This window comes from Malaya genurostris, chromosome 3 (assembly GCF_030247185.1).
Source record: "Malaya genurostris strain Urasoe2022 chromosome 3, Malgen_1.1, whole genome shotgun sequence".
NCBI lineage: Eukaryota > Metazoa > Arthropoda > Insecta > Diptera > Culicidae > Malaya > Malaya genurostris.
Genome location: NC_080572.1, coordinates 206924271 through 206939468, shown reverse-complemented (window position 1 = coordinate 206939468; position 15198 = coordinate 206924271).

The window sequence follows — 15198 nt, the reverse complement described above, 5'->3', positions numbered from 1 at the left end:
ATATGACCCGCTCCCAAAGTAAAGTACTGTTATACAGCAAATTTTTCATTCACTAGATTGTGCCGCATACTTTAGACAAGATGAAACCAATAAATGGATAAAATAGATTAAATACTTGACAGTTGTACTTAAAAATTCGAACGGAGCAGAATACACTTGAAAGAAAATTTTAATAATTGGCAACGTATAGCAGTTGCCACTTCACAGCATTCATCATCTCCACTCACCAATCAATCCAAATCTTATACATAGCCTTAATGGGCTTGATTCTGTGAAAATTTCTGCCGAAAGACACCGAGGTTTGTATCTGCTGTGCGGTTGAGAATAATGAATAAATCTTCGCATACGTGCATAAATTCACCATTGCAGTCTTGCTTCATTTACCGATTAGGGGAAAGTACTACAAAGCGCCTCTGCCTTTTTAAGTTTTCAAGACTTTTTTAAACAAAAGTTTTATCACTAACCGAATCTTTTCGTTAGATCTCTCTGCTATGCAAGTTTGGCAGTTGTCGTTTGCGTGAAAATATGAAACAAACTGAAAAATATCATTAGGCAGCTTTCCGATGTAAGGTTTTACTTCGTCTGAACAAGCATTTTAACCATATAAAACATCTAATGGTCGGTTGCTACGTAGTTATTAACTTTTAGCAGTGCGAATGTCTCTATTTACAGTATAAAAAGCCATTTCTTTGATATACGAGTTTTCTCATAACAGTCACTCTACGGATCATGTGCCCCACCTTCGATTTAACAGTATGCTTTGAGTTAAAATATTATTTTAAAGATTTTTAACGTTTAATAAAACTAAAGGTAGTGTTGGGAGGATCAAAATGTTGGTTTCCAGTTGTAAATAATTGATTATGCAATTGATTTCCAATGTAAAGAATATCTTCTTTATCTGCTTTTCTTCTAGATCGACATTTCAAGGGGCATATTGCATCATTGTTGTGGGGCATACCACTGATTTGTTGTATGGCATATTAAACGATTGCTGGGCAATTACGTGAGAATGTGGTCGTTTCGGAAAATTTGTTTGTATTAACTAATTCTCATCACTTCTTCTAGAAATCATTGAAAATTATGTTTCTCTGGCGTATTGCAAAGACATTCTCGAAGAAAATATATCAGTACATTCAGAAATATCTTAATGTTTGCTTGAGGGGGGCATATTATAACACTTTACCCAACTGATGTGAATTAAGATTTGCTCTTGTTTATAGTCGTGCAGCCTTGGCGAAGTAATGAAGATGGTTCATGATCTGGTTGCCTTTACTAGTTGTCACGAATATGGATGGCAGAATCGCAATGATCAATGTACACCTGTTTTGTTGTATCACTCGACGTCTATATTCATTATTGTCAGTGTTTGACTACATACAACAGTCCAAAAGAGCAGATGCCAAGTAGTTAAAAATTAATGGAACAAAACAGAGACACATTCCTCGAATCCCAATTATGACCAGTTACCGTGTGCGTGGTAATGTTTGTACCATTGAACAATTTCAAAATTCCAAAAAGTCTCAAAAACTTCGATTTCGATTTTTTTAGTTACGTGGATATCTCTCAAAGTTTTAAACTATGTTAATCATCGATCCAGCTCCCACTTGATGGAATTGAATTCTCCAAACGGTCCCAGAACGCATGGTTCTAATGGTTTTCCAAACCTTGCTGTATTCGGATGTTGTTCAGAACAGCTCCTGGTCATTATGGCGAGCCATACTGAGTAAACTTGCAGATTTAGATCGAATGCACTGCCACTTTGTGCAACTGTCAAATTAATTCCGTTTTTGTTATAGCGCTAAACTGTGGAATTTAGGGGGAATCAAGTCATCCTTTAGTGTCCCATGTTGGTGTAGTGTCACCGTCGAAAAAGAAAACACTACGTGAGTAAATTGTTATCTTTCAAACATTGCCTACCACGGTTTGAGTTATAGCAAATGTACATGTAAAGAAAACTAAGGCATTGTATGCACAACGTTATCACGCATACGCTAGGTCTACTTAGAATTTTGACAACCACAAAGGTTCACGACTGTAGTGGCAGCTTGAGTAACATGACTAATATTTCATTAGAATAATGTAAGCCTCAATTAGTCTCGTTGAGACAGCTTCGACAGATATCGAAGTCGCAGTTGTAACTTCGAAGGCTGGTATAGTATTTTAGACTTATGCGCTACTTTAGATATTCGGTTAACGCTTGCCAGATGCTGTTTTTAAGCTATGTCCACATCTTTAATTTCGACCTGGGTTGGCGGTTCAATGCATAGGTCGCTGGTCTAACAAGCCAGTTGTTGTATGTTCGAGTCCCTACCTAAAAGAATTCTTAATGTCAACAGGATCGTAGCACCAGCCATGCCAAAATTCTCTACGCTTACAAATCGCCTGCCAAGTCTGTTGAAACAGAAGTTCAAAATTCCACACAAAGAGATGTAATACCAAGGCTTTGCTTTTTATCCTTAACAATGCTGATGCAACGAACGTAAATAAGCTATGTTGCTAAAATGCGATCTCATTTTAATCAAAACGATTTTATTTCTGATCTAGATTACCGGTTCAAAAACGAAGCATCGCTGGTAATCAGTGGTGGTAAATTGCGAACCGAACGCCGATGCTTCTGCAAATTTACTCAAAAATGTTCGCCGAGCATAAGCATGCGATAGGTTCGAAAACTATTTCCTCGGTTAATGCGAAGGTGTTCTGTGCTCGGTGTTTGGCGAAGCAATCTGATTCGAACCGTTCGGTTGGCGGACCATCGGCGAGGGCCGAGTAAACTGCGCTCGATACGATGGTTTGTTAATTTCAATTCTCGCATCCTGGTTTTGAAATTAACAATGCACACGTGATCAGCACAAAAAAAATTGTTTTGTTCGATTGATAAATCGATCAATAGCAATTCAAATGGTATTATTTTGGACATTATCAGTGTGCGTAGGGTGGCTCGATATGGAAAATAGTAAGTTTTGGATCTTTTGCTGATTTTATGGTTTTGGTTATAGAATCTATAACAATAAGATTTGAATATTTTGGAAAACTTCAGCAATCGTAGAGTGGCTCAACATGAACAGGGATATTTTTTACTCTTGCAAATTCGATGTTTAATAAACTGGTGAGTCAATAACAAAGAAAATTAAGTAATTTCAGGTATTTTCAACGAGCGTATTTAAATTTGATGTTCTATTGATTGTTGAATCAATAGAAGTTCAACTTGGATAATTTTAGACATTTTCAGAGAGCGTAGAGTGGCGAAATTTGAAAATTCGGATTATTTTTTACTAATTCGATGATTTATTAAATAGTAAAAAATCTTTGGAAATTATCTGCCACCGTAGGGTTTTTCTATTTGAAAAATTGTAAAATTTTTGATAATACCAATTCGATCGTTTGTTGATTGTTGGATCAATAGCAGTTCGAATTGAATAATTTTGGGCATTTTCGGTGAGTGTAGGATGGCGCAATATGAAAACTTGTAAGTATTTTGACTTTTGCTGATAAAATGTTTCATTTAATAGTGAATTAATATCAATTACAAATTGCTCATTTTTGAGATTGTCAGGGACCATAGGATCTATCTGTATCTATCTGTATAATGGTAAAGTTTTTGACTAATGTCAATTCGATGCTCTATTGATTGATGAATTTATAGCAGTTCAAATAAGATGATTTTCATGATGATGATAAGAACATTTTCAGCGATCGTAAGGGGGTTTAATATAAAAATTTGAAAATATTTTGATTTTTGGTATTTTAATGTTCAATAGATGAATAGGTAGAATTTTGATTCTGGATGATTTTGGACGTTTCTAGCGAGTGAGCCGTTTGTTAATTTTGGATATTCTCAGCGAGCGGTGGATGGCTTAATATAGAAATTGTAATTTTTAAACTATGTACAATTTCATGCCAACGGTAAAGCGAGAACCGAGCACCAATGCTTTATACATATTTGTTTAGAAATGTTTTCCTAGCAAAAATATGCAAAAGCTGTTCATTCGGTTTATGGTAAAGTTCACTTGCTGTTCGGCGGAGCAATATGTACCAAACAGTTGGCAGACCATCGGCGAAGGTCAATTGAGCTCTATTCGATGCGTAGTTTCATTATTTATGGTTCGCTGAAATGCCTACCTACAGCACCAAAATAAATTCACAGGCACTTCGACGATTTGCATGTTTAAATCCGATGGTTCACCACCACTACTATTTATATATTAATCAATACAGCATCCGATTTGGAAAAATAGTTCACAATTTCTCATATAAAGCTGCCTTACCACCGAATAAAATGCTTAAAATTCTAATATTCCAATTGCTATCTATTAAACATTGAATTAGCAAAAGGTGAAGTATTCCCAAATTTTTATATTAGGCCATTCCACGCCCACAAGATATGTATAAAATTATTCTATTCGAATTTAATTCATTCATCAATCAATAAAGCATAGGATCTGCAAATTCAAATACTAACATTTTTCCAAATAGAACCACACTACGCTCGCTGTAAATTGAAAATCCTATTGGAACTGCTATTGATTCATCAATTAATAGGACATTGAATCGACATTTGTCAAAAATTTTAAAATTTTCCAAATAGCACCACCCTACGCTCGTCGAAAATGTCCAAAATTATCAAATTTACATTGCTCTTGATTCACTATTAAATGGAACATGAAATCAGCAAAAGTCTAAATATATGCAAATTTTCATATTGCACCACCCTACGCTCGATAAAAATGTAAAAAATTATTTCCAGAATCAACAGACCATCGAATTAGTCTAAGATACAATTTTTGTAGATTTTTCAAATACGGTCACTGAAAATGTCCAAAATTGTTAAATTTTAATTGCTTTTGAATCAATATTTAATAAAACATCAAATTAGTAGAAATCAAAAAATTTACAAATTTTCATATTGCGCCACCCCCGCTCGCTGAAAATGTAAAAAAATTATCCAATTCGAACTGCTATTTATTCACTAATCAATAGAGCATCGAAATGAGATTAGTCAAAAAATTTTCTATTTTCCATATACAGGCACCCTACGCTCGTTGTAAATGCCCAAAATTACTCAATTTTAATTGCTATTGACTAACCAATTTATTCAATATCGAATTTGCAAATGTTGAAACATTTTCAATTTATCATATTGAGCCACCCTACGCTCACTGAATATGTACAAAATTACCATACTCTGCTAAGCTACCCAAAAACTGAAACATCCAGCCGCAGCTGACAAAGTTCGGTTCATCCGAAGCAACAGCCTATAGTACTCGAATCGGATGTTCATGAACATACTAGTAACGATAGGCTCACAAACTAAAGCATCGGTTCTTTCACCATCAGCATCGCTTCTTGGTTCGGCGATGCTCGCTCGAACGATGGTATCGGCAAATTCATACTCGCGATGGTGGTTCGCTTTTTGGTTCGGAACGAACACGTTTTGCGTGTTCGGAATCGATGCTTTACCACCACTGCTGGTAATTAATTCACAGTATTCAATAGGACTGTATTGAAAAATGTATTTCACCATGTCCGGTGTTCATCAAAACGATATAAACGTAGCTTGCCATGCTGTTAACAAAAATGCCACCACAACCAAAAGTACTGGCTCCAAGAAACAAAATCTATAGCAAGGTATTGTCAAAATCACTGTATTAGTTTTTGTTTCGAATATTCAAGAATCATTTCTTATTGTGTTCTTTACAGTTTTACTTGTAATATACATCCGAAAATAATTCTTCACAGGTTTTGGTGACCCCAAAAAAGGTAGTTTGATTTACTGGTGCTTTTGATGATTCGGGCTGATCAAAGCAAATCAGTACTCGAGGATAGAGTGATTTAACATATTCGAAACTTACAAAAGATATCAAGGTGAACAAAAAACGATGCCACTAAATGTTATTAATTTTTTGGTGGACAAATTCGACGTATCTCAACTAATTTCGTTATTTTTAGCCAGGAATAGTCATTCAGGGGTTTTGGTACCTGCTGTTTCTACCAGTTTTTTTTTATTTCAAAGCTCTCAATAAAACCTACAGATTTATGGCTATCCCATCCGTGCCTTTTGAAAAATGAAGATGTTACAGCTAAAACAATTAACAGATATATTCGAAATTTCAAGTTCTCGTTGAACGATAATCATTTAAACAGTAGAACACACCTATTTGATTCAACATGTGGTTATTCGTTTTGACGTAGTTACGTTAGTTGTACTGTTTGAATGATTATCTTTCAACGAGAACTTGAAATTTAGAATATATCTGTAAATTGTTTTAGCTGTAACTTCTTCATTTTTCAAAAGGCACGGATGGGATAGCCATCAATCTGTAGGTTTTAAAAACAGCTTTAAAATAAAAATTAAAAAAAAATTAGATCCCTAGATTTTTTCTCAGTGTATATTTTTTTAAGAGTGCCCAATCGATTCCCTACAACTTCTTCCTGAACGCCATTTTTGAACAATTAACGATTTTCGAGTTACAACGATTTGAAAAAGGCAATATTTGTGAAATGCCAAAATACATACGCCCTTTTTAAAAATTAGTCGTGAGTCGGATTGACCTCTCTATCCTTTCAAAACTTATGGTTTGCATACTTATGGTTTGCATACTTCATCCAAATCGGAGAAGGTCGAGTCTGATGATCTGCTAAGCATTTCTGGAATTGCTCAAAAGTCAAAGAAATAGCTTGAAATAGTTTCTATTAAAACTCATTTACCGTTGATTCATCGTAACAATATTGCAAAAATTGTTGTTGTCTTCAGCAAATTTAAATACTTTACACTCATTATTGAAATGAATGTATATAAAACTATTCGTTTTGTTAAGTTGAAGCAAATGCACATGGTTCAAGGCACGTAACATTATGTGTTTCGATATGAAAACTGCATCAAAACACTTAAAGCTTGTGTTCAATCAAATGTAAAAATGTGTCATTTTTCACGCTACATCACTTAGATATCCCTCGGTAGTCATTTACATTCATTTTATCTCCTTTTTACAGGGGGAACCATTTAAAGTGGAAGCATCGGGCAACCCAATATTTTTTGACAGAATTGTCAGAACGACTCACGTTTGACATACCGCGTTGGAAGCGTCATTCCAAAACAATTTTACCATGGAACAGTACACACTAAAAGAACGCGCTGAAATTGTCAATTGTGAAAACCAAACGTGCGTTTCATTCGAAAAATAAAGTTAAAAGTGCTCCCGGTGATAACACTATAAGACGTTTATACGGAAAATTTGTGAATTCTGGTATTGTTAGTAATGCCAGTCATGCATCCAGACATCGAACAAGACGTTCCGATGAAAATATTGAAGTCGTACGAGTCACTGCTGTGGAAGAGCCGACAACGCGTCGTCTCGTCGTCGTTCACAGGAGTTGGGCACCACTCGGAACACTCTCCGACGCATAATGCGTGTCGATTTGAAGATGTTTCCGTATAAAATTCAAATGACAAAAAATTTAACTGCGCCGCGTCGATTATTCCAAATGGATCATCGAAGTGGCCGAGAACGTGGCCAAATCTTGGCGAAAAATCATCATGTCTGACATTCCACGTTAAATGGATGCGTTAATAAGAAAAATTGTCGGTTCTATGCAACTCAAAACCCTCAATTAATTAAGGAACAGCTTCTATAAGACCAGAGAGTTACAGTTTGGTTTTGTGTTTGTGCGGATATGGTGATTTATCCCTATTTTTCCTAGATGAGCAACTGGTTTCAACAGGACGGTGCAACATGCCATACAGCTCGACTAACAATCGATTTGTTACGACCATTGTTCCCCTGGAACATTAGAGCCAGCACGTTTCTTGTAAGTAAAGGGTGATTTTTTAAGAGCTTGAGAACTTTTTTAAACAATAAAACGCATAAAATTTGCAAAATCTCATCGGTTCTTTATTTTAAACGTTAGGTTGGTACATGACATTTACTTTTTGAAGATAATTTCATTTAAATGTTGACCGCGGCTGCGTCTTAGGTGGTCCATTCGGAAAGTCCAATTTTGGGCAACTTTTTCGAGCATTTCGGCCGGAATAGCCCGAATTTCTTCGGAAATGTTGTCTTCCAAAGCTGGAATAGTTACTGGCTTATTTCTGTAGACTTTAGACTTGACGTAGCCCCACAAAAAATAGTCTAAAGGCGTCAAATCGCATGATCTTGGTGGCCAACTTACCGGTCCATTTCTTGAGATGAATTGTTCTCCGAAGTTTTCCCTCAAAATGGCCATAGAATCGCGAGCTGTGTGGCATGTAGCGCCATCTTGTTGAAACCACATGTCAACCAAGTTCAGTTCTTCCATTTTTGGCAACAAAAAGTTTGTTAGCATCGAACGATAGCGATCGCCATTCACTGTAACGTTGCGTCCAACAGCATCTTTGAAAAAATACGGTCCAATGATTCCACCAGCGTACAAACCACACCAAACAGTGCATTTTTCGGGATGCATGGGCAGTTCTTGAACGGCTTCTGGTTGCTCTTCACTCCAAATGCGGCAATTTTGCTTATTTACGTAGCCATTCAACCAGAAATGAGCCTCATCGCTGAACAAAATTTGTCGATAAAAAAGCGGATTTTCCGAATGGACCACCTAAGACGCAGCCGCGGTCAACATTTAAATGAAATTATCTTCAAAAAGTAAATGTCATGTACCAATCTAACGTTTAAAATAAAGAACCGATGAGATTTTGCAAATTTTATGCGTTTTATTGTTTAAAAAAGTTCTCAAGCTCTTAAAAAATCACCCTTTATTTATTTATTTATTTGGGAGCTGGGAGAAGCCCACTGGAGCTGAAATCTACAATTTAATCCTAAAGCTATGTTCAACAAATCTGAGACAAGTCAAGAGAAAAACATATTACACTCAAAAGAATCTATCCAAGGCAACTTATTATTACTGATATTGGTTTATTTATACCCGGTTTGACCCTAGTTTCGGTATTGCACTGGGGAACAACACAACTCATTCGCTTTGCACTTCGTCATCTTCCTTGGAACGACCCTCATAACCTTCCCAGCTACCAGCACCGTTGTAAGCTAGTTGATCTTGACTTGCTATCCGTTCGCCGTGATGTCTCAAAAGCAGTTCTAGTTCCTGATTCAATATTATCACGAATTGATTGTCCAGATCTGTTACAAAAATTAAATTCCGACCAGCCATTTTTGAGGTTACCTCGTGCTAGAACAAATTATGCAAATATCGAACCTTTCCTCAGCATGTATCGCCTTTTCATTAGGCCGCTTTTATTTGTTTGGAGTCGGGAAAAGCCCGCTGGAGCTGAGGTTCTTTAAACCTCTTTCTCCAACAGGCATAAAACCTTCTCGTCTTTTGCATCTACAGATTACAAATATCCAACAGATACATTTTTTGGCTTAAAAATACAACTATCACTAATCTTTCTCTCAACATAACAAATTAAAAAAAAATAAATAAATAAAGTAACATGAAAACTCTAACTGTGCCTGTCTTTGAGATCATAAATAGAATTAAAGCTAACTAGAGAGAGTATTCCGGAAACGTTTTTTTGCAGTAGTACGCGACAAGTGGAAATCGAAAACATCTGAACAGTGATTGAAAAGGCGACACATGCTGAGGAAAGGTTCGTTATATGCATAATTTGTTCTAGCACGAGGTAACCTCAGAAATGGCTGGTATCGAAGACTACGTTGATGGATGTTGAAATTCAATTTTTGTAACAGATCTGGACAATCAATTCGTGATAATATTAAATCAGAAACAAAAACTGCTTTTGAGACATCACGGCGAACGGATAGCAGGTCAAGATCAATTAGCTTACAACGGTCCTGGTAGCTGGGAAGGTTATGAGGGTCGTTCCAAGGAAGACGACGAAGTGCAAAGCGAACGAAGTTGCGTTGGATAGATTCAATACGCTGGATGCCGTTTTGATAGTACGGTGCCCAAACAACGGCAGCGTACTCGAGAGTAGATCGGACCAAAGTGCAATACAGCGCTTTTAAACAGTATATATCAGTGAAGTGCTTAGTTACGCGGAATACGAATCCAAGCATTTTAGAAGCTTTTGAGATAATGTATTCCATGTGTTCCTTGAAACTTAGTTTACAATCCAAGAGAACGCCTAGGTCTTTGACTACGGATTCCCGCTTAATAACTGTTTGAGCGATAGTATAGTTGGATATAATTGTTGAGCGTTTACGAGAGAATGAGATAACGACGCATTTGGTTGCGTTCAATAACATCCTATTCACGTCACACCACATAGTAAAACTACCCAACTCTCTCTGCAAGAATACAGTGTCTTCAGAATCTCTGATGAGCTGTAACAGTTTAAAATCGTCGGCGAAAGATAGTTTTAGGCACTTCAGCGATAAGTTTAGATCGTTCAAATAAAGTAGAAATATGAAGGGTCCGAGATGACTGCCTTGAGGTACACCGGAGCTCACTTGGAAAGGCGTGGTAATACAGGTACCAATTTTTACTGCCATGTCTCGATTTGTTAGGTAAGACTGAAACCATGCCAAAAGTGCGTCATTGAATTCAAACCTTGCTAATTTAGCAACGGCTATTTGATGATTTATTTTGTCAAAAGCAGCTAAGAAATCCGTGTATATAGCGTCGACCTGTAGTCGCGCTTGTAATGACTGGATGATAAATGATGTGTAAGACACTAGATTTGAAGATGTAGATCGTTTAGGCATAAAACCGTGCTGAGTTGAAGAAATGTAGTTAGAGCAGTTATAAGTGATGAAGTCGAGAACGATTATTTCGAATAACTTAGAAACTGCACACAGCGCAGCTATTCCTCTGTAGTTGAATATTTGTCGCTTGTCGCCTTTTTTGAACACAGGAAAGATAAATGATTTTTTCCACGGATCGGGGAATACTCCGGTACGTAGAGAGGTATTGAACATTATTGATAATGGTACGAGAAGGCTCTCGGAGCATTTTTTTAGCACTATGGAAGCTATACCATCAGGTCCGGCACTATATGATGATTTTAATTGAGCACATGCGGATTTTATGATTGTGGTAGTTATAATAATCAATTCAATCGTTTCAATCGCTGTTCTGATGTTTTCAATTCCCAAAAAACGTACTCCTGCAAAAAAAAAACGTTTCCTGAATTCCCTCTCTAGCTAGTTCTAACTTTTTTTTAATTTCTAATGTTGAGTTATTGTATTGGTTATCTCTCTGTCTTGACTGCACTGAAAAAGTACCGAACCGAAGGTGTTTGGTACACAAACAAGCCTTCAAATTTATTCGTTAGAAATAATTTTACTCTTGAAAATAAAACAAAAAGAATGATTTTGAAAATCAATCTCACTCATTGTGCTACCTTATATCGCGTTATTGTTTAAACTCCATCCATTCCGTATCCATATATGATGGATGTCTAAGTCGAATGAGTAAGGTTCGTCAAAAGATAAAATAACTAAGTGCTCACAAGTTCCTATCTCATGCCTCTCCGTGTGTCTGTGATGATATTTGGTCAATGAGTAGAACGGCTTCGATTGGGTGCTTTCACCTTCTGCGTAATAGCAAAATGAGAAGGTGCGATTTTTTTGGTGTTTATTAATTCATTTGAAACGCGAAAAATATTGAAAATCCTTCAAATAGGTTAAGTATTTCACCTTGACGCTAATATTGCTGAGGTGTATTTAAACCCTTAAAGTAACTTTAAATTGTTAACTTGTTTTAATGAAAACCGTCTGCAGCGTTGCTTGTAATTAATCAATTATCATGTTGCATATCATCCTCACTCAGAAAAATGGAGTTTGTTTAAAATAACAAGTCAGTCAGTAAATTTTCAAATTTGATTCATGATAATTTCAAGCTAGAATATGATTGTTTCAAACCATTTTCTGCTTTCTGTCTTTGATTTCTGTTTAATGTGAATAAAAAATTTGGTCTTGGCAAACGAAAAAAATAATGGTTCCAGTTGATTTTATTGTTGAAATAAATCACCTATTTATTGCGTATCAACAAAAATAGAGTTGATTTTATTGGCAATATCTATGTTGATTCAATTCGGTTTTACTTTTATGTACAGAAAAACATTGATTAATTTTATCAGTGGTCTTATTTGAGAAATGATACAACAAAGTTTATTGCTAATACAAACCGTATCAGTTTTATTTCTTATAAACCACAGCTGTTTTTTCAACCGTGAATGAACAGAAAAGTTTTTAACGCGTTTCAAAAGTGGAACATTAACACATGGATCAATAAGTCCCAAGACTAACAATGGAAACAACATTTTTTTTGAGAATTTTTTTTTATTCATCAACATAATCACCTTTTAGGGTGATACAATGGTTCTAACGTTTCAATTTTTCAGTACCTTGTTTATAGAAAAATTTATCTTTCGCTTCAAAATAAGCTTCAGTTTCAGCGATGACCTCAGCAATCTCACGGAGCTTCACTTTACGATCTTTCATTATAATTTTTGTCACTTCACTCACATTTTCCGGTGTAACGGCTTCCACAGGTCTACCCGAGCGTTCCGCGTCATTTGTGTCGGTACGACCACGTTTAAACTCGGCGAACCACCGACAAATCGTTGCTTTTGATGGACAAGAGTCCGGATAACATTTTTCAATCCATTGTTTCGCTTGCACGGTGTTTTTACCCATTAAAAAACAATGTTTTATCAAAACACGAAACTCGGTTTTTTCCATTTTTTAAACAAACTATAAAACGACTTTACTCCGACCTCGATAACTCAGCTGTTTCTGGTCGAATCGACTTAAAATTTTGACCCGTTTCAAGCAAAGGTTAGTACTCTAGAAAGACGTGGGGACTGGTTTACGTACTTTGCTTTAGTTTCGGGACTTATTGATCCATGAGTTATTGTTGCTTTTTTTCTTGTGGCTTTTTAACAATCCAAGCGCAAGTATTGATCAATAGTATTCGAAACTGCATAACACTCCATAACAGGTTTTCTTCACCACACATATTTGATGCAGGTTATCTCTCTGTCTTGACTGGACTGAAAAAGTACCGAATCACTGGATACTAAAAAAGTAATATACCAGGGCTTGATTGTTGTATGTAAATATTTGGAATATCATAAATATTATTGAAATGACTTACAAATATATGAATCGCAGAGAAGTGTACCAAAAACAAGCCTTCAAATTAGTTCGAAAGAAATAATTTTACTCTTGAAAATAAAACAAAAAAAATGATTTTAACAAACAGAAGGGTAAGTTGAAATACTAATCTTTTTATGTTATCATCTTATCATTTATTTCAACTGACAAGTTTATAAATTCAAAACACTACAAATATTACCTTTATCTAAGGTAAGTTCATTTTTTACTGATTTTGCATAGTAAATTATGAAATAGTTTGTCCTTAAATTGACAGGAACGCACAAATAAAATGTTTGTTAGTTATATCAAAATATTTATTCAAACAAACTTATCCACAGACCAAAATCAAATATCTAGTTTTGTTGTTCCATGCAACAATATTTGCTATAATCAAACCCATTTTTTTAGTCACTATTTCAATCAATAAAATCGTTGCGTGAAACCCAAGTTTAGTTACATTTACAATATTTTTCTCTACGTGCGTATATAGTTTGACGCACAAAGCAAAAGTAAGACGTAAGAATAACTGGGTGAACTTTGTTTAAAGAATAAATCTTTTCTAATTATTAGTGTTTTATGCGTCTATAGAAAATATATTCAGAAATGTGCAGTATCATACCTTGTTTCAAAAGTGTAATTGGCTGGTTCACAAGACTGAAGGTATGGAAGGTATCGATACGGTAAAAAATGAAACATTGATACAAACTTTTTTTTTTAATAAAAGTTTTTATTCAGTCCAATTCGCGTACCAGCTGTACGTGGCCGATTGAGCCTTGTTTTTGTTAGATAAAATATTTTTTTAATTAGAGGAGCTTGCAATTCCATCCTACGAGGATTGAGGGGCACTTTGTTCGTGGCTCGTCTCGTCATCCATTGCCGTATCGGTGGTATTGTTGTTAGCTTCCGTTTTCTTTTCGTATTCCTTGTTATTTGCAGTCTTGGGCTCGTTGCTAGTAGCTGTAGATGCGCCTTGTTGTACATCGATTGCAGTTGCTGGTTGGTTTGATGGTGAAACAGAAGTACTGCGTTCACTAGTTTCCGTTGTGGAACGGTTGACTTTGTCTTTGGTTGAAGGTTTTCTTTTCGCAGTTTCAGTGCACGTTTTGCCGTAGTGTGCAGGTTGTTCACAAAACTGACATGTAATCAGCTGATTTCCATAGATAATCAGCGTTATACACGGATGTATTCCACCTTGACCACAAATGATGAAAGAGGGAATTGCTTTACGTAGTTGCATACGTACCACTCGTACGCCATTTCGGATTGCGGGGGGAAAATCCGCTATACTTCCATTTCGATAGAAATAACTTCCCGTACGGACGTACAAACTGATCGCTGGCCTGCGGGGGAAGGTCATGCACGCGTCCCAAGTAACAATTTTTGTTACGCTAGCTTGTTTGTGACTAGTTTGCAACCAGATATTTGAGTGATTGTTACTAACGTCTAAGCACTTATATGACTCAAAAAGCGCACTTTCTACTACTTGTTAAGTCAGCTAAAAATAAGTTGTCGTTACGTTGTAATGCCATACTAATATAACTTATCTTTTCATAACTTGAAAATAACTTTTTTTCAAGTAAACTAGTTGAAACTTAGTCACCATCGACATTATAAACATTGAATGAATCCAGAATACTTTTCTATAATCAATAAAAAAGCAGAAGAGTACTTTAAATCACAAACTTGATACAAGGTACAAATCTCACAACGATCCAAAACCTGTCGAGCGGAATTCAATTTTACTTAACTGTTTTTTATGCGCCTTCAATCATAGTCTGTTTATAAAGATTTAAAAAATAAACAGCAAAATACCCTATGTTCAGAATGCTCAAAATTATTCCAAGTAGAGTGATTTCTCATCATTCTAAATTCATATATCATGAGAACTATAATATTATCACAATCGATGTTCAATCCCTATATTATTTTCTTCGTGTTTATGACAATGCATAGAACAAATATGACTATCCTGCCTATTCACTATTTTCGGCAAAAAGTATTTTTGAAAAAAGTAATATCCTGGTTTTATTTACGTTTCATACACTTCTTGAGACTCCATATTGTGTTCGCCATATTCAAGCCAACAAAGGTTGTTTTGTTTGCATTTTCGTTATCATCACTTTGGGAAAACCTA